Raw genomic sequence first — 26,618 nt, 5'->3', positions numbered from 1 at the left:
CTTGTAAAACATGAACTTAGATCTTTCTTGATTCTTAACAAAGGCCAATCTTGAATTCGATCTTTGACTGGAATCTGTAACCTTATTTGAAAATACTTTGCAGTGTACAGAGTCTGAAATGAGATACTTTTTTTTTGTTTGGTGAACAAAGCAAATCCCAACTGCTTCATATTTCCTCCAAATTTGGCTTAAAATGAAATATTTCCATTCCAACTGTCTTGATTTCTCTCTCTACCTGGTATCCTCAGAACTGCTAGATTTTTTGGTTGCTAAAGCCTCCCAAAGCAAGTGTCCCAAGAGAGACCTACAAAAGCTACATGAACTTTTAAAATCAAGCCTCAGACAGAGTAAGGCACTATCACTTTTGTAGTGTATTCATTGAGGTGGTCACAAAGACCATCTCTAGGCTCAAGGGGAGTGGACATTGACTTGGCCTGATGGGAGGTGTGTTGAAGAATTTGTGACATGTTTTAAATATGAAAGTGCTTTATATATTATCTTTCCTCTGAAGTACTACTCCAATTAGGCTCTACTGATATCAACATTTGTATTTTCTATCTATGATTTAGGTTTTTCCCCATTCAGGATCTAGCTCCCAACTTTCTTTTTTCTCTTTTTAAAGTCTGATTCAATTATCCGTCCAAAAAGAGTTAATGATGACTTATCTGTGTCAGGACCAATATGAAAAATAAAAGGAATAAAAGTCATGGTTCATGACCTTAGGACACACATTAGTTAGTTGAACGAAATTCTAAAATATGAAACAAAATTCTAGAATATAAATTAATATAACAGCATGTTAAAAATAAAATTTTTGCCTAGTCACCAATACAAAATAGATGGATCATTTATAGAAATTCAAGTTGATAATTAAAATGAATTCCCTCAGTTACATCAATGACGCAAATGGTTGAGAGTTGGAAAATAAAGACAGAATATTTGAAGAAGATTTCTTTGGAGAGAGTGGAATACTGAATCGTACACTCTGTCCTCTCCCATAATCCCTCCTACACCCATACTTCAAAAAGTGGAGGGTAAAACTAATCCTGAGTTGGTGAGAGAAACTTCAACAGACCACTCAAGGAATCTTACATGTGTCACTGAAGGGGGTGTGACACTGAGAACGGTTCTTGACCCATGCTTGAGAAAGCTAAAAGGGAAACAGCAGAAGGTCTCAGGTGCAAAATCACATCATGTGCCCTGATGGTGGGTCAAAAATGTAAGAAGCTGATGTACTAAGTGTGGATCTAGCAATAGGAGGACTGGCCTGTACTCACATAATAAGGCATCTTGTCCAAAAGGATGACCTTCTAGGGCCTTAGCCAAAGCGGCCGATATGCATTATGTCAGCATTGGAGGTTGAGTTAGAACAAACAAATGAAGAGAGACCCTGACCATACCAAGGAAAGGGGGCCAGCAATGAGAGCCACAGAAATGGTCCATAAGAAAAAAAAAGTTTGACAAGAGCAATGAATCTGGCCCAGAAGGACTGAATTCATCATTAAAATGCTCTTATCTGCTTTTCTCTCCTCATCCTTCTACTTTGATCATGGAGACTCAAGAGTTCTTGGCTAAAAAGCTGAGGGACTGCTAGCTGGAAAAGATGAAGAATCACTGCTCTGCCTTTCATTTCAAGTTCCCTAAGAAGGAAGGGGAAATAACTTTAAATTAGGTTCAGCATTTGACTTTAACATGGGGTTAGTCATTTAAATTTTACCATATCGGGATTGTGTTTTTGTCTTAAAGTGACCACAAGACATTTGATAACGTAAAATTGATTGAAAAAAAAAAAAAGCATGGTGCTTGCCAGAGGGTTCAAACCATATCCTCAATTGCACAAGTCCATTCCACTGGTAATATACAGCATACCATGCTTCAGTGGCATCTTCTACTGTATATTTTAAAAGAGTACATCGAAAGATGTTATAGCATTTTATGTGGAAACCTTAGCCCAGATATTCTTAATCTCATGTAATTCAATGAAAGAAAGAACAGTGGATAATATTTATTTCCATGGTCTTATTAAATCATCCCATATGTTAAGAGTGTACATCCTAGATTAAGTAAATATCAACGTAAATAATAAGGACAGTAAATAGAAGAATCTTATGGATGGGTGAGCACTTTAGCATTTTGTAGATGTCATTTAGTAATTGTCCTTTTCTCCCATCAGTGATCTCAAGAACTGAAGAAATAAGGATGGCAGCAGGAGACAGGGCATACTTAGCTATGCATACCAGCAATATATAGAATGAAACAAGCAGTATATAGAATGAAAACTATTCATTTTCATTGGGGAAAGGAGCACTGCTTCAGGTCATATAAGACTCTATGCATGCAGCTTCTCCAAAGATCCTAAAAGACAATGAAAAACAGATCCAGAGTCCTTAGAATAGTTAAACGTCTGAAGCTGTGGTCTATTCTCTAGATGTCAATAAAAGATTGAAAACGTAATTCTGCTATAGTCTTTTCTTAGTAATTAACTTATCTCCCAAAAAATTAAACACGTGTGCATACACACAAATACACATTCACACTGTAAAAAATATGTATGTAAATACCTCGTTTTCCCCTAATTTAACAAATTTTGTGGAAAGTCTAGATCCTGGTCACACAACAAAATTTGGATTCAGCCAACATACTATTATCAAGGCCATCACAGAAAATGAATGATCTGGAAATCCCAAAATATATCCCACTAAGTCAATATTTCTTAATGCATTTATCAAGAATCATTCTCAAAATAAGAATGCGTTTTTTAAAAAGGTGAATATACTGGCAGATGTTACTGAAAAGATTTTAGGTCACAAACAATGACATAGTCACTCTGTTTCTATTCATATCTCAGCTTTCCTTTACTTTGTTCCTTCAGAGTAGCAAATAGGGACAAAGGCAGTAACCTAACCTGACCTAACAGATTATTCACACATCCCTAAACCAATCTGTCTGACCAACAGTACAGTGAGCTTTAATTATACATGAGACCTGAATTATATGTCTCTCATTATGGTGTGGGGGGTTATGATGCAATCTGGGCCCCTGCCTATTGACATACGTGGAATGAACTGGGTTATTTTAGTGGAAGAGATATGGTGTTCATATGAAAAACATACGTCCACCATATTCTGTATATGCTGATAATAGGCAGGTTCTGCTTCTTGAGAAGAATATGGAGACATATATACTGCATTGAGGTTGAATTCATGTTCCAGGTCTTTAAAACAATTTTATACACTGATAGCCTCATCACACAATACTTATTCAGTAATTTATATAACAATTGACTAAGGAAATTGGCTTTTATTATTCTTTGAATTTTGAGAATATCAGAAAACTAATGTTGCCGTGTTTATCACTGCTCTTTAGAAATTCACAATTAAATACTTAAAAATGCTATTATAATCTTTTAAAATCGTCCAGAGAATAAAAAAATAAAATATAATGACTGCAATAAAGTTCCCTGGTAAATATGTAAACAGCATGTAATTCAATTTCTCATCTCTGACAGTATTTATGAAATTGCATGTCTGCAAATTGTGTATCTGTATATCTTAAATGATCTAGGTAAAAATTAAAAGAGTAATACAAAAGAGAGTCAAGATGCTTTGGGGTTTTAGGGAAGTGAGGCCTCTGTAAGTATATGTAAGTTTTTCCTTTATCTGGAGATGTACTTGTTCTACAAAGCACCCATACATTATAAATTTGACTTTTATAAGATGCTGAAAAAATCCAAACCTCAATAAAAATAAATTTTCATAGATTTTCATCATATATAGGATTTTTAAAAAATATGAAATATTTCCATTATGATTCAAAATATACACTTTGCCATTAATTACAATTTAAAATAGTTAATGGAAAATTAGCACCCCAACAATTAATAATTCTCTTAAAATCATGAATTCGTGATGTGTGAAGAGTGAGATGCAACAACCTTTTTATGACCTCTTCGACACCACTGACCCTCCTCAAACTGTGAAGCTCTATGTAGTTGAATTTTGAAAGAATTATAGATATCCTAATAATATTCTGAAATTAATCTTTATTTATTAATAAGTGTTACAAAACCAGGTAATCCAATGCTTTAAATCTGTTACTGTCACTTCCAGAGCTATCTTTTGTGGCCTGTACTTTCTCTGGTCTAACATCCTATGAGGAATAATCAAGCAGTAATTTTTTACATAAATTTTATACATAGATTTATATATGTATATAAAATTACTAATAATTATTATTAGCAAAGGTCCAAACTTTTCTACCATGCATGAGATAACAACAGTTACAAAATATTTAATTCATTTATGTGACTTCAGAAAGAAAATATGAGGATGTGCTAATTTGGGGAAATGGAGTTGCTCTTGGTGAAATGTCATTTTAATGACATGAATATAAAACATTATTTTGTAAATTACTGAAAATTTAAAATAAACACTGACTTTAAAAGGATCTCTGATAGTCATTAATAAAGACTAGTGACATAAAAATCAAATTTTTTTAACCTTGTGACATTTTCTAGAACTTTACTGTATACCATAAAAAGAGATTGAAACTGATGAATCTAGAGTATACCATATTTTTCTTTTCTTCCCCCATTTTTTTAATGAATAAGAACGTATGTGAAAATTAATCATTAGTTAATTGGTTCTCCATTGGTTACTTACCAGTTTTCTGAATCTCTGGGAAATTACACAATTTGGCTATATATAGCAATGATTTTGAGTTAAACTACATCAGACAAAAGACTCCACAAGAAATCGGATAGACACAGAGATGAAAATCACCAACACTCCCTTCTTATCCTGTGTAACCCTGTGCAACTGCCACACCTGTGTTCAAAATACTTTAGACAAATACTATGACTTTCTAATAAGATGGTGAAGAATTATACTATCTCAAACAAGTTCCTTTCTAAGGTTAAAACAGATTCTAAGTTGCATCAAATGTACAAAATGCATAACATGTTTGAATTTTTCCTACATGTGTAGGAATTAACACTTTGTTTTACATCTTTGAAGAAATATGATAGAAAACATCTGAATAGTTGAGGAAACATGTAATCATACTACAAAACTTTCACAGAAGAATGTCAATGTCTAAAGATCATGGATCCTTCTCTAATAATATGAGAGTATATTGCTTTAGTTGTTCATCTCAAAATTTTAAATAATCATAACAGAAACAGCATTTATCACTTGACAAAAGTGTGAAACACCTGAAATTTGAGTGAGATCATCTCATAACTATATTTTCCTTTTAAAATTTTAAACTAAATGTATCAAATTAGATCATGAGGAAGTAACATGAAACCATATCATCTTTATTTTATATAACAAAATTTTCATTAACTTAAGAGACTAACTTAAGACAAAACTAAGATAGGATTTCAATTTTCAAGCAACAGATCAGACAAAGATCCGATCAGATGGGTAATATAAATTACACATCTGAATAAAATTTCTGGGTAAATTTATGGTTGACAACATGAATCTAACTAATATATTTTATATGCCTGAATTGCTTCTGGATTCACTGGCATAAAGAAATGTATCTGTCCACATTAAACAAAATACTTGATTTCTTTTACTGGACAAAGGGAATAACAGAATTTAAATATTTTCTCTCCTTTTTGCTATAGATTCTAGCAGCATAACCTTGTTTAGAGCTTGGCTGTAATAAATGATAAATTCAGGTGTTTGTATATATAAATAAAAGTATTATATATAAGAAGTAAGAAAATTAGGATGGCTTATAATTCTATCTCCTGGAGTTAGTCATTGTTAGTATGTGGATCTACACACACACACACACACACACACACACACATCCTTTGAATAATTTTGTTCTGTTTTTACTGTTTGTATTTAACATATATAATATATATTTTCAAATCTTATTTAATAGTAATTAAATAAAATGTAATACACAATAAAGAGACAAATATCACCTTGAATTGGTGGTTTTAACTAATTATTAATGATTTGAAATTAATTTGAAAATGTAGAGTTAAAAAGATGTAAAATTCAAAATATTATAGCAAAAATATTCCTAAATCAAACCATTTGAATATTCTTGAAAGAATGTAGCTGTCTTAAAAGTATGTTTTCCATTTGGAGTAAAATGCTAAGGCCTGCCCGTAGAAACTATAATGTAAGTTATAGTTTAACCCACTCTGAGTTAAAAATATTGAAAGGCTCCATTGCAATGACATCTCTGAATTCACTTTTCTTCATTTCACTTTTCTTGAACCCTTGAGCCCTATTTTTTTTATCTTTGATAGGGTTAAATCCAAGTTGTTACACTTTAGTAGACTAAGTGTCTAAAACAGTCTCAACATACAAAACTTGACTCACAGTTTCAGAATAGCATATAGTACTTACCCATCCAAGAAGGATATAACAGAAGCTGAGAAGCTGTCAAAGAGAAAAATGTCAGAAGGATTAATAAATCCTATTGCTATAACATGATGAGAATTGTAAACAGCTATGCAAAAATTAGGCTGCTAGCAGTCAGATGGCTTGGATTCTTTTATCCTTGGTAGTACAGTAGTGTACATTTATCTTCTGTTATGCACTGGTAAGTAGCTGGCAAGCTTGATATATATGAACATTACTGAAAGATGTTATGATTGGCTTGGATCCAGAAAATGTCCTCTGACATTACCATTAACTATCAGAGACCTTAAATATTGCTGGCAATGACTGAAGAAGCAAAAAGAGACAATAATAGTAAGAAAAATTAAGAGGATAATTAGGAACAAAACAGGGAATTTTAAAATAAATTAATGAAACCTAAATATTCATGTGGTTCATAAGAAAGAGTGATTCAGCACATTGCAATGTAGGGGAAAGACATATCTAAAACAAGGGCTTACTGAATATGATTTTTTATTCTTTTATGGTTTCAATGTTTCTTATAAATAGAAACTAATCTTCCTAATGTCTTTTCCCTGTTGTATATGAAAGGCAGTATATTGTTATTTTACTGTCATTACCTGTGACCCTATATAAAAAAAAAAATGGCATAACCACAAGGACAAAAGGTAAGGAAAATAAAGAACCAAAATATAATTAAAAAAAAAATCTTACTTAATTGCTAATCTCCAGGCAATCAACCAGAGAAGTTTTTGAGAAAGTCAAGCAATAACTTAGCTGTGATGTATTACCTTTGGTTTGGTGATTTAACAATGTTCACACATTTAAGGCAGTTTATTAATAAATAAATTTCATTAAAATAAAATTAACCATATATGTAAAATCATATTTACAAAGAAAAAGTGTATAAAGAATGAGATGTTTTTATAAGTACCATAAATGAGGGAGTTTTTAAACTTTAGTCCATTAATATGATTCTACCTTGCATTGCCTAAACTGATAACTCTTATTCATTAACATGTATATTAAACACAGCCAAGAAGAAAATTAAGATTGCCTATAATCATATCTCCTGAAGCTAGTCATTGTTAATATGTGGATTTACATGCTTCTGGTTTTTTCCCATGTTTTATTATAAGAAATCAAAACAAAATAAAACCTCATTTGCCAAAAATAACACATACAGATATAAGAAATGAATGTTCACTATGATCCCACTTAAGAAAGGAATATTATTAAGTTTTCTGCATTTTATGGCAGATTTTTTCCATGTATGTACTAACATATTTTAACATTATTCGCTCATGTTCAAATATATTTATACACATGGCTGTAAGTATAAAAACACACTATTTTCTAACTCACTTTTTGCCTTAACATTGTATCTTAGATGTCTTTCAATACCAGTTAAAACACATCCAACTATTTAATTATTATATACTTGCAATAAAAGAGTAAAAATAATTAATTCATACATGGATTTTTGGTAATAGAATATTTCTGCACTTAACAAGAATTGTTGATTAATAAGTTAGGTTTTATAGTTAAAACAAGACTAAATTGGTTTTGCAGGAAAACAAGGGAAAAGACCTTAAGAAGAATTTGTCAGGCGCAATTTGCAATCATAGATGTTATCATTAAGAAAATAAAATTGTGTAAGTAAGGAAGCAAAGGACTTACTCAGCAGAAGGCAGGTCTAACAGGTTTGATTCTGAATAGAATACAGCTGAAAAGTGAATATTAGGAGATTAATTCTAAAGTAGATTTTCCTAAAGATGCTGAAAATTGCAAGAAATCACTTGCTGAAGTTGAGCAAGTGTCAGAGCATTTGAAACATAGGAGTCATCCCAACATCGCTGAATTTTCACTTCAACTAATTTATTTTTGTTAAGTTCCTTACTGAGATAACCAAAATCTGCATTAAAATTATCTCTATTAGAAGGACTCAATAGGATGACATACATGCATTTGAAAAAGGAGCTTAATCGCATAATAAAAGCCCTGAAAAGATGTTATACATCACTTCCATCTATTTAACATCCATGAAATCATTTAAAATCATTTTAAAATGATGTTAAATCATTTTATTTAACATCATGAAATCATCATACCAAAATGTCTGTAGAGATCTGTATTAGTTTTTCCTCAGGTGTTGCTTTTTTTTCTTTGTGATTTAAAAATATTCACTCTATACACACTTCAATAGCTGTTGTGTTATTGTTTTTCCTAATAGCATCTTTAGAAATGACATGCTTTTGCTGTTCAACTAAAATTTGTAAAAATAAATTACCTCTCGATTTTTTTGAGATTAATTACAGTATAGTTTCTTTGTTAAATCTTAGGTGATTGAAAATAAATCACATGTGCCACAAATCTTCTTTGAACCACAAGCATTGCAAATTGACATTACAGTGTGGATTTTTCATCTTGACAGCTTATGGTAGGGGTCAAGTTGCCCCAGATTTTTTTCTTTAAAGAAGAACAGGTTAAATCTGGTCAAACATAGAGAATGAAACAAAGACTTGTTTATTGATGTAAAGGAATCAACTTGTGGATCAGATTCTATATGAGATTTATTTCAACTGCAACTGGATAGGTTGAAAAGTTGAACCATAAAAATTAGCAGTAATTTTGCTCTTTTCTAGGGGCCAGGATAAAGGGACTTTATTCAAAGAAACAATGGAACCTTGACTTGTTCTAAGTGTAGGAAAACAAACACACACAAGAAGAAAGTCAATATAGTCTTTTCAGGGCACAGATACAAAACATATTTTTCAATGTTATTTGATTAACAGTGAATGCTTCTGCCAATAAAAATCTCAGTACTATAATTATACTTGCTTTGTAAATGTAGTAGTAAAGCGAAAGGAATCAACCCAAACATACCCTAAAATACTTAGTCTAAGGAATAGTATCACCATGCAAATATGTGATATGCTGCCATAACAAGGGTAGGATGGGCATTTATATTCTCCTATAACTGTATATAAAGAGTCAGAGAAAAAGTCAAGGACCTCTTGCTGTTGCAGAATACATATATTCCAGTAAAGGCAAACTTCAGTAAACTATTATTTTGCTTCTGGCATGGGAGTTAGGCTCTGCATGTGCCATGCTCAGAAAATGTCTTGGGGACAGGGGATAAAATAGCATATCATAAATATAGGAAAAGTGAGGCAGATGATAAGTTAGGGATTATGATTATGATACTCCTCTTTCTTTTTAAAAGTACTTTGGGGACTTCCTTGGTGGTGCAGTGGTTGGGAATCCTCCTGCCATTGCAAGAGACACAGGTTCGATCCCTGGTCTGGGAAGATCCCACAGGTCACGGAGCAACTAAGCCCCTGAACCACAACTACTAAGCCTGTGTTCTAGAGCCCGTGAGCCACAACTAATGAGCCCGTGCACCATAACTACTGAAGCCCACGCACCCTAGAACCTGCACACCACAACTACTGAAGCCCTCACGCTCTAGGGCAGGGGTCCCCAACCACCGGGTCTCAGACCAGTACGGGTCCAAGGCCTGTTAGGAACCAGGTTGCACAGCAGGAGGTGAGCAGCAGGTGATCGAAGCTTCATCTGTTGCTTCCCATCGCTCCCCATCGCTCACATTACCACCTGAAATATTCCCCCCATCACTCACATTACCACCTGAACCATGGCTCGCATTACCGCCTGAACGAACCCTACTCCCACCCCCGCAAACCCCCAGTCCGTGGAAAAACTGTCTTACACGAAGCTGGTACCTAGTGCCAAAAAGGTTAGGGACTGCTTTTCTAGGGCCCACTTGCTGCAACTACTGAGCCTGTGTGCTGCAACTACTGAAGCCTGCACGCCTAGACCCCATGCTCCGCAACAAGAGAAGCCACCACAGTGAGAAGCACGCGCACCACAACAAAGAGTAGCCCCACGCTCGCCACAAACAGAAAAAGCCCGCACACAGCAACAAAGACCCATCACAACCAAAAATAAATAATAAAAGTACTTTTGCTACATCAAATAATATTTAATAAACTATAGTTATATAATAGGTGCTATACTTATTCTCCAGGTAAGTTCATCTTATTTAGTCCTCCACAGCAATGCTACAAAGTAATTTTTATTTATTTTACTCTAGATGTGAGAAAACTAAGGCATAGAGAGAAAGTAATTTGCTTTTGGTTCACTAGCTAGTGAGTGTCAGAGTCAGAAGTGAATTGAGATTATCTGACTACAGTGGCTGTGCTTTTGATTCCTGGATAGATGGTCATGATAACCCATTTGCATAGAACTTTTAGAGTCCTTAAAGAATTTTCATGATTATGATCTCATTTCCCGCTTATGACCATTATATTCAATCTGGGAGATGGTCACTGTTCTGTATAATAGACAGAAACACTAAAATATGTCTGTTTTTAAATAGTAATTTTAGAAGTGATTGGGTCCAGAGTTTATAAGATCAGTTAAGGCTCCTGTTGCAACTGCATCACTCAGTCAGGCTTTTTTGTACTGCCCTACAGGTGCCCACTCCTTGAAGAACACACCCAATTAAACCTCCTGCATTCAAGTGTATATCTCAGAAACTGATTCTAGGGACTCTGATCTAAAACAATAGTTTCAATATCAAACCATTCTCTTGAGTCTTTTGTTAAATCTTCTCGGTCTTTTTAACATTTTTTTGTTGATTTCTTTTTCTCAGTACTCTATTTATGCATTCCATAAAGCATATTTATTTTATATTGTTCAGTTTTGATATTCCGTCTCTAATTTCTGGAGACTCTAGCTTGTAGTAGCTTGTTTCTTTGGGTGTTTTATGTTTTTATTATAAATTTATGTTTCTTAAAATTTTATTTGTGGTAATTGTTTGTGGCTTAGACTGAAAACAGATTCTTCCAAAGAAAATTCACAATTGTTTCTGCCAGGTGACTGGGGGCTATACCAACCTAGGACCGCTTTAAACTATAGTATTGCATTAAAGTTTTTCACATCACATAATTCAGGCTACATACAATCCAATACTTGGGTTATTTTTAGCTAGAATGATTATTTTTCCCAGTCATTCGGCACAATTCAAGATAGAAATGTCTTCTTGTAACACCCTCCAGAAATGTACATTTATATCTATTTTACACTTACATCAAGGGACTGGCCAACTTGGTGGATCCAGCTTTATGATGGGATTATATTCTTTTAGCCTTCCTAATTTAAGCAACTACTGGACTTATCTTTGTGTCCTCTATGTTTGGTAAATCTATGAAAACTAAAACTCAAATTCACTAAAATTTGCAGTTGTTCTCAAAGTGGAAGCTAGCATTCTACTTACCACTTTTTCTCTTTTCATTTAGTTTTGCCTGAAAGTATTCTTTACTTTCCACTCAGCTCATCAATGCATTTAAATGTGTTAATCTATTCAGGATTTATAGTATTTTCCCCAAGCCAAAGATAGGCAGATTACCCATTCTGCCATACTACAGAAATGCAAGTCTCTCCCTCTAATCTCCATCAGATATCTTGACCTTTAACAAGTGGTCCTTTTTTTCCCAGCACAACCAGATGGGATGAAGTGAAAATAGAGACCTAAAAGCAGATATGCTAAATCCTTGGGTTTTATTTTAATGAAAGCCATCTTACTGATATAAGAGACAAAGAGAAGAATAGAAACATTAAATCCCTCTTCCTCTTTATTAGAATAAAAAGAACAATTGCTCCCTCGGTACAGAGAAAGGTTGAACAATGTGTTAGAGAGAAACATTTACACCCTGGTTTAGGCCTAAGGTGAATTTTATGACTATCTTATCTGCTCTTAAGTCAGTAAAAAGTAAAAGGGATATTTACAGAAAGTACTAAACAGTTTGAAGTTCCAGGAATAAAGGATGCATTTGCTCTTAAGCTTTTCTGAAATGATGTGAGACAAACACACTTTTAGTATTCCCTAGTAACCCAATGAAAATAGGAGTAAGAGGGTTGAGATGTCTCTTTGCTGCTAAAGAAGACACAAGGCAGCCACAGCAAGTCTCCTGTGGTCCCTGGGTGACAAGAGAAAGAAACAGGATTTCCTTTACCTCTGACAAGACACTTGGCTGAGAATGAGAAAACTGGCAGATGTTAAAGGGATTTGTAGTCATGATGAGAGTAAATTATAACAAAGAGCACTGTAGGATGTATGTCAAAAATCCAGGTGGGTATACAGAAACCTCAGCAGATGCCAGTGTGGTGGGGATAGCGGATGTGATTGTACATTGCAACAGATGTCAGTGTAGGACAAAGGAAGGCTGAAGGCCAGATGCCTCACCATCTGATATTGTATTGTATAAACTTTTCAGAAATTAAACCAATTCAGGAAGAAAGGAAGGAAAGGGAGGGGCAATTCTGATTTGATGGAATTAAAACCTGACTCCGAGAATACTTTGAAGCAATTAAATTTACTTAGAATTAATTCAGTTAAGTTTCTTTTTCCTACCAAGCAGAACGGGAATTCAAGCTAACTCTGGTTATGATAAAAAAAATTAAAATTAAAATAATTACATACTATCATCACTTGAATTTTAGAGCCTGAGAATATGTATCCACAACACATCCTCTTGATCTCCACAAAGATCTCTCAGGAAGGAAGAAGTGGTCCATTGTGTAAAATACTGCTGACAACCAAACTAGGATGGAAACATGTCGAATTTAGCAATAAGTTACTAACTGGTGACCCTGCAAGAAGAACCCTAGAATGACAAGGGTAAAAAAAATAGCTGGAAGGTAAAAAAAATAAAATTGAAGTGATATATGTAAAACACACACACACACACACATATAAACACAAACTCTTGAAAAACTGGTTATGAAGGGAAATAGGAAACAAAAAACAGATAAAAGTAATATCTAAAAGGGTATATGAGGTCAAGGCAAGGCTTGTTTTGCTCTATTTAAGATTACAGATATTAGATCATGTTTGATTGATCAGATGGAATACGTGGTAAAAATCAAGATGTTGAAGATGCAGCAGACGGAGCTAAGAGTTCAACGGGAGCAAAGAAGCACATGTGAAGGGACTGGATTTACACTGGAGCAATGTTTTCTTCATTGTAATGGGAACAGGAGGCAGCAGGTCAGTTTTTAGATATGGTAGCAAAAATATTAAGTAGTTGCTGTCTGAAGCTTTCTCTCTGGAAAAAAGTGAACCATATGCTGTGATTAGTGGAGAGAAAAAAGAAGTAGTTAAAGATTTAAGTAGAGTGGATAAATGAGATTTCATTGTGGAAATAAGCAGAGTAAACTTTCTGAAGATATTTACATTGTTTCTTGAGTGAATTGTGGAAAGTCCATTTGAGTTTGGTGAACATGAAACTATAGTGCCTCCAATATGCTGTTTGATGTTTCGTTATTGGGGTACAGGCACAGAAATGGATTTGTCCATAGTTACAATCTTGACAGGTATGTATGAAATTAGAGCAAGGGAGTCAAGAAGTAAATATGATACAGCTATAAAGAGAATCCAGGTGTGGAAGAATAATGTGAAAGTAGAAGGCAACTGAACAGTAGTGAGAACAGTAGTGAGGACAACTGGAGATCAGTGAATTGGGCACCTCCTCATTAAAGTTGCTTGCAATGGTGGTAACTGTTAAGGTGGTCAGCTGATGAAATTATCGGTGATTGTAAACAAGTAACTAGGAGGTCTGTAAATGTCCAGCCTCAGAAAGGGAAAAGGAAAAAGAACAGGCAAACCAGAGAGTTCAAATGGGATGATCAAAATAGGGAGCAGAGCTAATAGTCTGGGAGCAGCAACAGGAAGCAAGAGTCCTAATTATAAGAAACCTATGCTGTATAAATTTTATTTAAGTTTCAAGCAAATGGAAGTATCTTTGAACATTAAAAAGTATCTCATTTTTGGAATGGGCTGCCTGTAAGGAGCCAGTCACAGGAAATATTCAAATAGAGATTGGATGAATATTAGTAACATTGTGAAGAGGCTTCAACATATCAAACATTTAGATCATATCATTTCTAAAGTTTCTTCCTACTCCAAGATCTCTTCTGAATCTGAACGTTTATACAAGCGCCATTCATATTTTCTTTTTCTCGCAAGTTCAATCATTAGCAAAATTGACTATATCCTCAAAATCTTCCTAGAATGTTTCTCCCTAGCATGTTTAAGTTCTAACTTAAACCTGATTATTTCCTGATGATACTGCTTCTTCAATAGACGTTGTAAGTCTGAGCCTTAAATTAGGGTAAGTGTCCTTTTTGTATTCATCATCCTATTCTAGACAATTATATATCCTTCCTCTATAAAACACCTCCCTTTGTTGCTATCATCTAAAAATCCCCTATGTCATCTCCTTTTTTTTTTCTTTACTGAAGATAGCTCCTGGCTCACTTCAACTATCTCCAACACCACTTCTGTAGTGGTGAATTCAAACTCCAAGGCCTAGCCTCTCCATTCTTCACAATCATCTTGGTTCCCACCCTAATTGCAGAACTCCTTTCTATGATCACACCTATGACTTTGTTGTTACTAATCACTACCACTCTCCCCAAACCTCAATTTCAAACACGTCTTACTACAATTTTCTATCTTTCCAGCTCACCACTTCAAACAGTCAAATTCCAACAATAGTTTGTAGCCAGTGAGACACTAACATTTTTCCTTATCTCTTACCCCTCAACCAACACCTGCACTTCTCTTATTATCAGGCTTAAGTTTCATTGCTAATCATTACAAAATCACTCACTTAAATGCAGCATCAACTCTTTTCTTCCTATCATATTCATTTACTTTCGAGGCTAAACTACAACCATCGTTAAATCCAACTCTCCATCTTCTGCACACCTGCAACTGCCCCACTGTACCAGCCTAGAGGAAATTCCAAATCATCTACATGGGCATCAATTTAAATTCATGAGCAGTAACTCATACTGTACTTCCCTAGTCTCTTCACTCTTTTCTGTGCTCTAGGACTATTTTATACTATGTCATTTTGCCTCAAACTTCTCTTCTCCCACTCTTAGCTTGTGATCATTCTTCCTATGTCCCTAAAGAAAATAAAACAGTAAAAAAAAGAAATTCCATTTACCACCTGCCCCTTCACACCTATTTTCTTGCATTTGTGCTTGAATATTCTCACTTCTGTTATCGGGATGGACCGCACCCCAAGTAAATACAGTTTTTCCACTGTGTACTCAATCGCATCCCCTTTTTCTTTCTTAAGGACACTGCTCTAGCAATTTTCCTTTTTCTATCAGATATTCCCTATCAAATGAATCATACCCATCAGCATCAAAATAACATGCAGTTATGTTGCCCTTCTTATAAAATATCTTTACCTGCTTCCCCTTCAAGCTATCACCTTATTTTTCTTCCAGCTATAAAGTAAAAAAACTCCTTGAAATATCTCTCTATGCTTGATTCTTTGAACGTCTTTCTCCCACTTTCTGTCAAGCACACCACCATCAAATTTTTATCATCACAACTCCTCCAAAACTGCTCATTTTGTTGTCACTATTGATCTCCATATTATTAAGTCTAATGGTCAATTCTCTGCCCTCACTTTTTTTTCTTTTGACCTTTAGAAGCAATTGGTACCGTTGATTATTCCCTCCAACTTAAAATACTTTCTTCACTTGGCCCCTTTCCTAATTACACACACGCCTGATTTTCCTTCTACTTTCCTGGCTCTTTTTCCTCAATCTACTCTTTTTTGTTTTAATTATCTAACAAACACCTAAATAGTAAGTTACCCTAAGATTCAGTCTTTGAACAATATCTCTATATTGATTCCCCGAAATGATTTCATTCGTTTTCAAAGACTTAAATCCCATGTCAATTTTGATGCCTTCCAAAGTTGTAACTCTTCCTAAACTTCAGATTTATTTATCCAACCGCAAAATCTATGCATATCAAATTTAACACGTCAAAAACTGAGAACCTTACATTCTCCCTTAAATCCGCTCCTCCTGTGTCTTCATCCAACAGTCAATGACTTCCAGTTGCCTACTTAAAAAACCAAGGAGCCTTCATTTAGTCTTTTTATTTCTCTGACAAAACACCCCTGTCATTAGCAACTCCTATCTGCACTTCTTTCAAAATGTTTCTCAGCAATTCTTGCTTCATCCTAGTACAAGCTACCATCATTTCTTGCCTATATTCTGGAAAAACCTTCTTCCTATTTCCCTGCTTTTGACTTTCTCCTCCCCGACCTTCCAGTCCATTTTAAACGAGAAGCCAGAGTGATCCCAGAAAAACTTGTTAGATTTGTACTCCACTTTACCTAAAAGCCTTGAATTGATCATTGTTTTACCTCTGAAATTGAATGTTGAAATCTTTAATATGATCTGTAAAACCATGTCTGATCTAATTCCTGGCTGCCTCACAGACCTCATCTACCACAACACTTCTCTTCAGTCTTCCTTTATTCCTCCTCCATAATTTTCAAACCTGCTCACTACACACCCAACATTAGGTCTTTGCCTGTACTGCTCCCTTTGCCTGGGATGCCCTACCCACACACACCTGAATTTCCTGAAGATTTTTATTTTTAAAAATCCCATTTTCAGTGAGACATTCCAGCCTACCTAACTAGAAATTTTACCCCATCTCTTACAGTTAATATCACTCTACCCTGCCCCCCTTTTTAAAGCATTTATCACATTTTAATATGAGGCATAGTTTACACTGCTTCTTGTTTATCTTCCGTTTCCCCACTAGAGTAAATGTCTTCATGAAGGCAGAGACTTTTGCCTGTCTTGTTCACTCATGGATCATAGAGCCTATACATATGGCAGATGCTCAATAAATATCTGTTGAATGAATAAACGAATGAATAATGCCACTTGTTCCATTTTATAATCAGTCTCAAATATGAAATTTAGTTTACATTAATCAAACTCCTACAAAAAGTATATTATGTATTTTTCAACTGTTATTGCTTTTAGAAGTACCAATAAAATTTCAGGTTTGATTATTAACAGAACTAGTGTTAAGAATACGATATCTACTTTTATGCATCTCATTTGTAAAACAAATTAGTGATACAAGGCTGAACTTATTCATTAGGACTTTGGAGTTGAATTTCCAGCCTACCACAAAATTAGCTGATCCTTAGAGTTCTTGCCTCTAAAAGTGAAGAGGTTAATATAAACAATTGTGGAAGCTCTTTCATCCCAAAATTCTATTAAATGTCTATCCATATCTAAAGCATAGGGGAAAAGAGAAAATTTTAAAATTGTGCTCAATTTTGTACTAAATAAAAGTTTATATGTATAAATTGTCAAGGGAGGTACTTGGTACCTAATTAACATTAAATAAATGTCAGTTATTATTGTCATTAGGGTAGTCACTTTCATTTATTGTCATCTGTCCTATTACTTTATTCAGCTAAGCTCTCTGTGTAAAAAGAAAATCTTATGATCAAGACAAAAATCTTTTGGAAAACAAACAAAACCTGTAAATGAGATAAGCCTAAGTACAAAGCAAACATTTGCAAATTGTCATACTCTTTTTCAGAATATGACAGCGAAACTACAAGTATATATTTTATCCATGGCTAAGAGCAAACTTCCAAATTCAAATAAATATTTTTGTACCAAACTTTGACTTAAAAATTATATTTTCAGACATGAAACTTTTAAAACAATTATGCTTTCAATAACATTCAAATTGTATGAAGTATATATACAGTAAGACCCCTATATACTGAAATAAAGATACTGTACTACTGTACTCTACATAGTACTGTACAGTAAAGTACACAAAAGCACAATAATTTGTAGAGGACGCATGCACTTGACAATGTATGCCAGACACATGAACTAACTCAGGTGACTGGACATGTGACTGGACATGTGGACACACATTCACATCTTTGAAAGTTCGCAACTTGAATGTTTGTACGTAGGGGACTTACTGTATTTGAATTTAAAGAGTCTATTCATTTTTTTTTTGGAGGGGGGCTCCACGTTTTATTAGGGATATGGCAGAAGCAGAGGCTGGAAGCAGAGCAGCCACATTTAATGACAGATAAATTAACTACAGTGGGTAGATAGAGGGTAAGGGACTGGTCCAGGCATGTTAATATAAAACAACAAAAGACAGACAAATGGACCCCAAAGACATGGGGTGGGGGAGGGAAGCACCATCCAGACAGCAAATAGGACCAGGGGAGACAGAGACAGAAGGCAACTTGACCCCTTGCCCCTAAACTCCACCAGCATAGGACTTCTAGGGTGGCCCTGCAGGGACTTGGGCCAGGGGAGCCTCAAGGGTGGGCGGAGATGGCACTGCTGGCCGGTGGGCCGAACACCCAGAACCACAACATATCTCAGCCTGAAGTGGGAGATGGGGGCCAGGACACAGTGTCCTTGAACCCCCAGTCCCTCAGAGGAAGAGCCTTACTCTGGGTAAGAGAAGGGACCAAAGGTGGGGTCTCACCCTGAGATGAGAGTGGTCATCCTTATAAACTATCCATAACTAAAAACACTAGGAAGTACCACATTTTACTCCAAATCCAAAATTGTTACTGATTTACAATATTTGTTTTTGAAATTGCAAAAATATTTGTAACAAAATGTTCATCTTCATTTTAGTAAGAGCCCTTCATTATTACAGTCCCTTTTCAATTTTTTGGACAATGTTGAAAACTATACTTTCTTTTATAAGGAAAATAGAGTTAATTTTATTTCAGGTTATATATTATAAGAACATGTGGATGTTTCTAAAATTTTTTATTAGAGTATAGTTGATTTACAATGTTATGTTAGTCTCACGTATACAGCAAAGTAAATCAGTTATACATGTACATGTATCCACTCTTTTTTTTTTTTTTAAGATTCTTTTCCCATTAGGCCATTACAGAGTATTGAGTAGAGTTTCCTGTGCTATACAGCAGGATCTTATTAGTTATCTATTTTATATATAGCAGTGTGTATATGTCAGTCCCAATCTCCTAATTTATCCCTCCTCCCTCCCCCAATATCCGCTGGTAACCATAAATTTGTTTTCTACATCAGTGACACTACTTCTGTTTTGTAAAAAAGTTCATTTGTATGCATTTTTTTTAGATTCCACATATAAGCAGTATCATATGATATTTGTCTTTCTATGTCTGACTTACTTCAATAAATATGACAATCTCTAGGTCAATCCATGTTGCTGCAAATGGCATTATTTCATTCTTTTTTCTGGCTGAGTAATATTCCATTGTATATATGTACCACATCTTCTTTGTCCATTCCTCTGTTGATGGACACTTAGGTTGCTTCCATGTCCTGGCTATTGTAAATAGTGCTGCAATGAATATTGGGGGGCATGTATCTTTTTGAATTATGGCTTTCTACAGGTTGCCCAGGAGTGGGATTGCTGTGTCATATGGTAGTTCTATTTTTAGTTTCTTAAGGAACCTCCATACTGTTCTCCATAGTGGCTGTACTGATTTACATTCCCACCAATAGTGTAGGAGGGTTCCCTTTTCTCTATACCCTCTCCAGTATTTATTGTTTGTAGATTTTTTGATGATGGCCATTCTGACTGGTGTGAGGTGATACCTCACTGTAGTTTGATTTACATTTCTCTAATAATTAGTGATGTTGAGCATCTTTTCATGTGCTTTTTGGCCATCTGTATATCTTCTTTGGAGAAATGTCTATGTAGATCTTCCACCCATGTTTTAATTGGGTTATTTTTTTTTTTTTGATATTGAGCTCTATGAGCTGTTTGTATATTTTGGAGACTAATCCCTTGTCAGTCACTTCATTTGCAAATATTTTCTCCCATTCTGAGGGTTGTCTTTTCATTTTGTCTATGGTTCCCTTTGCTGTGCAAAGACTTTTAAGTTTAACTAGGTCCCATTTGTTTATTTTTGTTTTTATTTTCATTACTCTAGGAGGTGAATCAAAAAATATCTTGCTGTGATTTATGTCAAAGAGTGTTCTGCCTATGTTTTCCTCTAAGAGTTTTATAGTGTCTGACCTTACATTTAGGTCTTTAATCTGTTTTGAGTTTATTTTTGTGTATCAGGTTAGGGAGTGTTCTAATTTCATTCTTTTACATGTAGCTGTCCAGTTTTCCCAGCACCACTTATTGAAGAGACTGTCTTTTCTCCATTGTATATTCTTGCCTCCTTTGTCATAGCTTAGGTGACCATAGGTGTGTGGGTTTATCTCTAGGCTTTCTAGCCTGTTCCACTGATCTATATTTCTATTTTTGTGCCAGCACCATGCTATTTTGATGACTGCAGCTTTGTAGTATACTCTGAAGTCAGGGAGCCTGATTCCTCCAGCTCCAGTTTTTGTTCTCAAGATTGCTTTGGCTATTTGGGGTCTTTTTTGTGTCCATACAAATTTTAAAATATTTTGTTCTACTTCTGTGAAAAATGTCAGTGGTAGTTTCATATAGATTGCATTGAATTTGTAGATTACTTTGGGTAGTATAGCCATTTTCTCAACATTGATTCTTCCAATCCAGGAACATGGTATATCTCTCCATCTGTTTCTGTCATCTTTGATTTCTTTCATCAGTATCTTATAGCTTTCTAAGTACAGGTCTTTTGCCTCCTTAGGTAGGTTTATTCCTAGGTATCTTATTTTTTTTGTTGTGATGGTAAATGGGATTGTTTCCTTAATTTCTCTTTCTGATCTTTTGTTATTAGCATATAGAAATGCAAGAGATTTTGTTGTATTAATTTTGTATCATGCAAGTTTACCAAATTCATTGAGGAGCTCTAGTTTTCTGGTAGCATGTTTAGGATTTACTATGTATAGTATCATGTCATCTGCAAATGGTGACAGTTTTACTTCTTATTTTCCAATTTGGATTCCTTTTATTTCTTTTTCTTCTCTGATTACTGTGGTTAGGACTTCCAAAACTATGTTGAATAACAGTGGTGAAAGTGAACATCCTTGTGATGTTCCTGATCTTAGAGGAAATGCTTTCAGTTTTTCACCATTGAAAATGATGTTTCCTGTGTGTTTGTTGTATATAGGCTTTTTTATATTGAGGGAGGTTTCTTCTATGCCAACTTTCTGGAGAGTTTTTATCATAAATGGGTGTTGAACTTTGTCAAAAGCTTTTTCTGCATCTATTGAGATGATCATATGGTTTTTATTCTTCAGTTTGATAATATGCTGTATCACACTGATTGATTTGCATATATTGAAGAATCCTTGCATCCCTGAGATAAATCCCACTTGATCATGGTGTATGATCGTTTTAATCTGTTGTTGGATTCTGTTTGCTAGTATTTTGTTAAGGATTTTTGCATCTATGTTCATCAGTGATATTGGCCTGCAATTTTCTGTTTTTGTAATATCTTTGTCTGGTTTTGGTATCAGGGTGATGGTGGCCTCATAAAATGAGCTGGGTGTGTTCCTTCCTCTGAAATTTTTTGGAAGAGTTTGAGAAGGATAGGTGTTAGCTCTTCTCTAAATGTTTGATAGAATTTGCCTGTGAAGCCATCTGGTCCTGGACTTTTGTTTGTTGGCAAATTTTTATTCACAGTTTCAACTTCATTACTTGTGATTGGTCTGTTTATATTTTCTGATTCTTCCTGGTTCAGTCTTGGGAAGTTGGACCTTGCTAAGAATCTGTCCATTTCTTCCAGGTTGTCCATTTTAGTGGCATATAGTTGCTTGTAACAGTCTCTTATGATCCTTTGTATTTCTGTAGTGTCAGTTGTAACTTCTCCTTTTTCATTTCTAATTTTATCCTTTTTTTTTCAAGAATCTGGCTAAAGGTTTACCTATTTTGTTTATCTTCTTAAAGAACCAGCTTTTAGTTTCATTGATCTTTGCTACAATATTGTTTTCTTCATCTGTATTTCATTTATTTCTGCTCTGATCTTTATGATTTCTTTCCTTTTACTAACTTTGGGTTCTGTTTGTTCTTCTTTCTCTCGTTGCTTTAGGTATAAGGTTAGGTTATTTGACATTTTTGTTTTTTCTTGAGGAAAGATTGTACTGCAATAAACTTCCCTCTTAGAACTGCTTTTGCTGCATACCATAGGTTTGGGTCATCATGTTTTCATTGTCATTTGTTTCTAGGTAATTTTTGATTTCTTCTTTGATTTTATCAGTGATCCATTGGTTATTTAGTAACATTCTGTTTAGCTTCCCTGTGTTTGTGGTTTTTACAGTTTTTTTTTTCCTGTAATTGATTTCTAATCTCATATTGTCGTGGTTGGAAAAGATGCTTGAGATGATTTCAATTTTATTAAATTTACCAAGGCTTGATTTGTGACCCTAGATGTGATCTATCCTGGAAAATGTTCAGTGTGCATTTGTGAAGACAGTGTATTCTGCCTCTTTTGGTTAGAATATCCTATAACTATCAATTAAGTCTATCTGGTCTAATTTATCATTTAAGGCTTGTGTTTCCTTATTAATTTTCTGTCTGGATGATCTGTTCATTGGTGTAAGTGGGGTGTTAAAGTTCCCTGCTCTTATTGTGTTACTGTCAATTTCTCCTTTTATGGCTGTTAGTATTGGACTTATGTATTGAGGTGCTCCTATGTTGGGTGTACAAATATCTACAATTGTTGTATCTTCTTTCTGGATTGATACCTTGATCATTATGTAGTGTCCTTCCTTGCCTCTTGTAATAGTCTTTATTTTAAAGTCTATTTTATCTGATATGAGTTTTGCTACTACAGCTTTCTTTTGATTTCCATTTGCATGGAATATCTTTTTTCATCCCTTCACTTTCAGTCAATAACGGGTTTCTTATAGACAGCATATATATGAGTCTTATTTCTGTATCCATTCAGCCAGTCTATGTCTTTTGGTTGGAACATTTAATCCATTTACATTTAAGGTAATTATCAGTGTGAATGTTCCTATTGCCATTTTCTTAATTGTTTTGGGTTTGTTTTTATAGGTCTTTTTTCTTCCCTTCCTCTTTTGTTCTCTTCTCTTGTGTTTATCACCTAGAGAATTCCCCTTAGAATTTGTCGTAAAGCTCATTTGTTGGTGCTGAATTCTCTTAGCTTTTCCTTGTCTATAAAGCTTTCAATTTCTCCATTGAATCTGAATGACAGCCTTGCTGTGTAGAGTATTCTTGGTTGTAGGTTTTTTCCTTTCATCACTTTAAATATATCTTACCACTCCCTTCTGGCCTGCAGAGTTTCTGCTGAAAAATAAGCTGATAACCTTATGGGGATTCCCTTGTATGTTATTTGTTGCTTTTCCCTTGTTACTTTTAATACTTTTTCTTTGTATTAAATTTTGTTAGTTTGATTAAAATGTGTCTCAGCATGTTCCTCCTTGGATTTATCTTGTATGGGACTCTACGCTTCCTGGACTTCGGTGACTGTTTCCTTTCTCTTGTTAGGGAAGTTTTTGTCTATAATCTCTTCAAATATTTTCTCAGGCCCTTTTTCTTTTTCTTCTTCTTCTCGGACCCCTATAATTTGAATGTTGGTGCATTTAATATTGTTCCAGAGGTTTCTGAGACTGTCCTCATTTCTTTTCATTCTTTATTCTTTTTCTGTTCTGAAGCAGAGATTTCCACCATTCTGTCTTCCAGGTCACTTATATTCTTCTGTCTCAGTTATTCTGCTATTGATTCCTTCTAGTGTATTTTTTCATTTCAGTTATTGTCTTGTTTATCTCTGTTTGTTTGTTCTTTAGTTCTTCTAAGTCTTCGTTAAACTTTTCTTGTATATTCTCGATCCATGCCTCCATTGTTTTTCTGAGATCTCGGATCATTTTTACTATCATTACTCTGAATTCTTTCTCTGATACATTACTTATCTCCTTTTCATTTAGTTGTTCTTGTAGGTTTTTATCTTGCTCCTTCATCTGCAATATATTTCTTTGTCATCTCATTTTGTCAACCTTACTGTGTTTGTCTCCTTTCCGCAGGTTGCAGGATTATAGTTCCTCTTGCTCTGGTGTCTGCCCCCTGGTGGGTGACGTTGGTCCAGAGGCTTGTGCCGTTATCCCCTTGATAGGGGGTTTGACTGGTGTAGTGGTGATCAGAGCCTGCCCTAGTTATTGAGTGCCCCCCCCCTTTTGCTCTGTGGTTGTCACTGCCCTGTCCAGGGCAGGGTCTGCTCCCTAGTTTTTGGAGTAGAGGTCCCCAGATCTATTTCTTAGCTGTGATTCTGATTTGTGGCGTGAGGTAGATGGGATTGGAGCACTCCCACTTGGAGAGAAGCCACTGAGTATTACTCTTCTGGAGCTGTTCACCTGTGCATGTGCTGTTGTGTCCCCTTTCACCCACTGTGCAGGCTCACAGAGTATACTGTTGTTGGCACTGCTCTTCATCCTGCCTTAACTGTGGGTATTCTGGCAATTGGCCCTGGTGACTCTCATGCATTATTTTCACCCAGCCACTGGCACAGGTGTACTGATGTCAGGCCCAGGACTGTAGTAGTCGTGCAGTAGTCATGCACCTGGGGGAGCTATGGAGACAGCTCAAACTCTGGTCTGGCCCAACCCCCATCTGTACATGTCCCCAGAGCCCACAGCTGCTAAAGCTAGACCCATCACAGCTGCAAGAGCACTTGTTGTCCTTTTGGATATTTCACAGGCACTGAATTTAAAAAGCCATCAGTAGAGGTGTAACTCCACAGTTTGTGCAGCCATGAGGAGAGATTTCAGCCCTTCTTCCTTAGTCACACAGCCCCTGGGGCTCAGCTGTGATTTCAGCCCCTCTTCTGGGCATATTTCCTAGTGGGGTGAGTTATCTGCACCCTCCTAGGAGAGTGGAGCAGGTCTCAGCACACACTGGTGGACTTCCTAGTAGTGAGAGCTATCCACATGCTCTTGGAACAGCATGGCAGGTTCCGGCATCCACTGACAGATTTCCTAGTGGCAGAAACTATCTGTGCCTTCCCAAGGTAACATGGGCAGGTCCTGAGGCCTGCTGGCAGAATTACTAGTAGCTGGATCTGTCTGTGTCCTTCTGGGTCAGCAGGGGTGGGACCTGGCATCTGCCCACGGGTATGGAAGAGGCAGCCAGTGCCAGCCTCTGGAGCCCAAGATGGTGGTGGTGACTCACCCTTGTCCCCAGAGCTCCTGTACGCAGTGTCCTGTTGCCTGGGAGTATTCACAGGGATAGAAGTTGTTATGGTGGTCCCACCCCTCTCCTTGTTTGCCTCCCAATAATGGTGCCTCGTCTCTCTGGTGGGCCCAGGCTCTTTCCTAGTATATCCTCAGTTGCCATGGCTGATCTCTTCAGGCTGTTTCCTCACCTAACCCTGGTCCTCTCCCTAGGACTGAACACCTGACCCCCACCCTCACCGACAGAGAAGTATCTCAGGTTGGGATGTGCAGGGTTGTGATGCTGACCCTCTGTGCAGGTTACTCTCCATTTTGCCTTCCACAAATCAGTTGCTCTCTCCCCTCTTAGGCTCCAAAACTCCCCCTTAGTCCAGTCTAATTTCTCTGCTGGCAAGGAGCCTTCCCAAGGTGCAGGAACCTTTCCTCTTTCACAGCTCCCTCGCTGGGGCTCAGGGCCCATCCTGATTCCTTCTTTTCTTTTTCCTTTTGTCCTAAGGTTAAGTGGAAGTTTTCTTGTCTTTTGGGGTGTCTGAGGTCTTCTGTTCGCACTCAGTAGCTGTTCTGTGTGAATCGTTCCATTTGTAGGTGTATTTTCAATGTTTCTGTGTAGGGAGGCGAACTCTGTTTCCTACCCCACTGCCATCTTGATCCCCTGGATTTTTTAAATCTTATTTCTTTTCCTTTGAGAAAAGAAATACTACTTTTGTGGTATTTCAAAAGCTGTAAGATCATCATGATCCATGATTATAAGATTCAAATAACCTAAGTGTCAATGGATGAATGAATAGGTAAAGAATATGTGGGGTATATATATATATATATATATAAAAAATATGTATAATGGAATATTATCCATTCTTTAAAAAGAAGTAAATCCTGCCATTTCTGACATGAATGAAACTGGAGGACATTATGGGAGTGAAATAAAACAGAGAAAGAAATATATTGCATGGTATCACTTATATGTGGAATCTTTAAAAAAAAAAAAAAAGTCCAGCTCATAGAAGCAGAGAGTAGAATGTTGGTTACCTGATTACCAGGGACTGGGGAGTGGGGAAATGAGGACAGATTGGTAAGATAATTTAAACTTCCAGCATAAAATTTTAAAGCCAAATTGAAGAAAGAGATTCTGTAAAAATGACTTTATAACACTGAAAAATAATGAAAGACCACATGGAAACTTTTATTAGTCAGGAAGAAAATAGATGATGTACTTATTAGATTCAAATTAAAACAAAGTAAAAAAAAAAAAAACCTATATTTTAAAATTGCAGTAACTTCTACCCTAAT

The 26,618-nt window shown here is 35.6% G+C and overlaps 1 protein-coding gene across 14 annotated transcripts in view; it reads right to left on the bottom strand.

Moving 5' to 3' along the window:
* Window positions 1-26,618, bottom strand: part of MGAT4C (MGAT4 family member C) — a 1,054,150-nt gene that overhangs the window by 518,774 nt on the left and 508,758 nt on the right. For 6 of the 14 annotated variants that reach the window (XR_013830417.1, XM_079936312.1, XM_079936310.1 and 3 more), the window contains 3 exons: window positions 16,267-16,329; window positions 8,052-8,097; window positions 6,378-6,410 (listed from right to left, as the gene is read on the bottom strand). The exons of 1 other annotated variant lie outside the window; for it this stretch is intronic. The gene's annotated coding sequence lies outside the window, so the exon portion shown is untranslated. The remainder of the gene's footprint in view (window positions 1-6,377; window positions 6,411-8,051; window positions 8,098-16,266; window positions 16,330-26,618) is intronic. 7 more of the 14 variants (XM_079936313.1, XM_079936314.1, XM_079936315.1 and 4 more) reach the window with 6 other exon arrangements.

The sequence above is a fragment of the Stenella coeruleoalba genome, assembly GCF_951394435.1.
Source record: "Stenella coeruleoalba genome assembly, chromosome: 11".
Lineage (NCBI taxonomy): Eukaryota > Metazoa > Chordata > Mammalia > Artiodactyla > Delphinidae > Stenella > Stenella coeruleoalba.
Note: the sequence above shows the minus strand (reverse complement) of the source record. Positions and strands in the feature narration are given on the sequence as shown.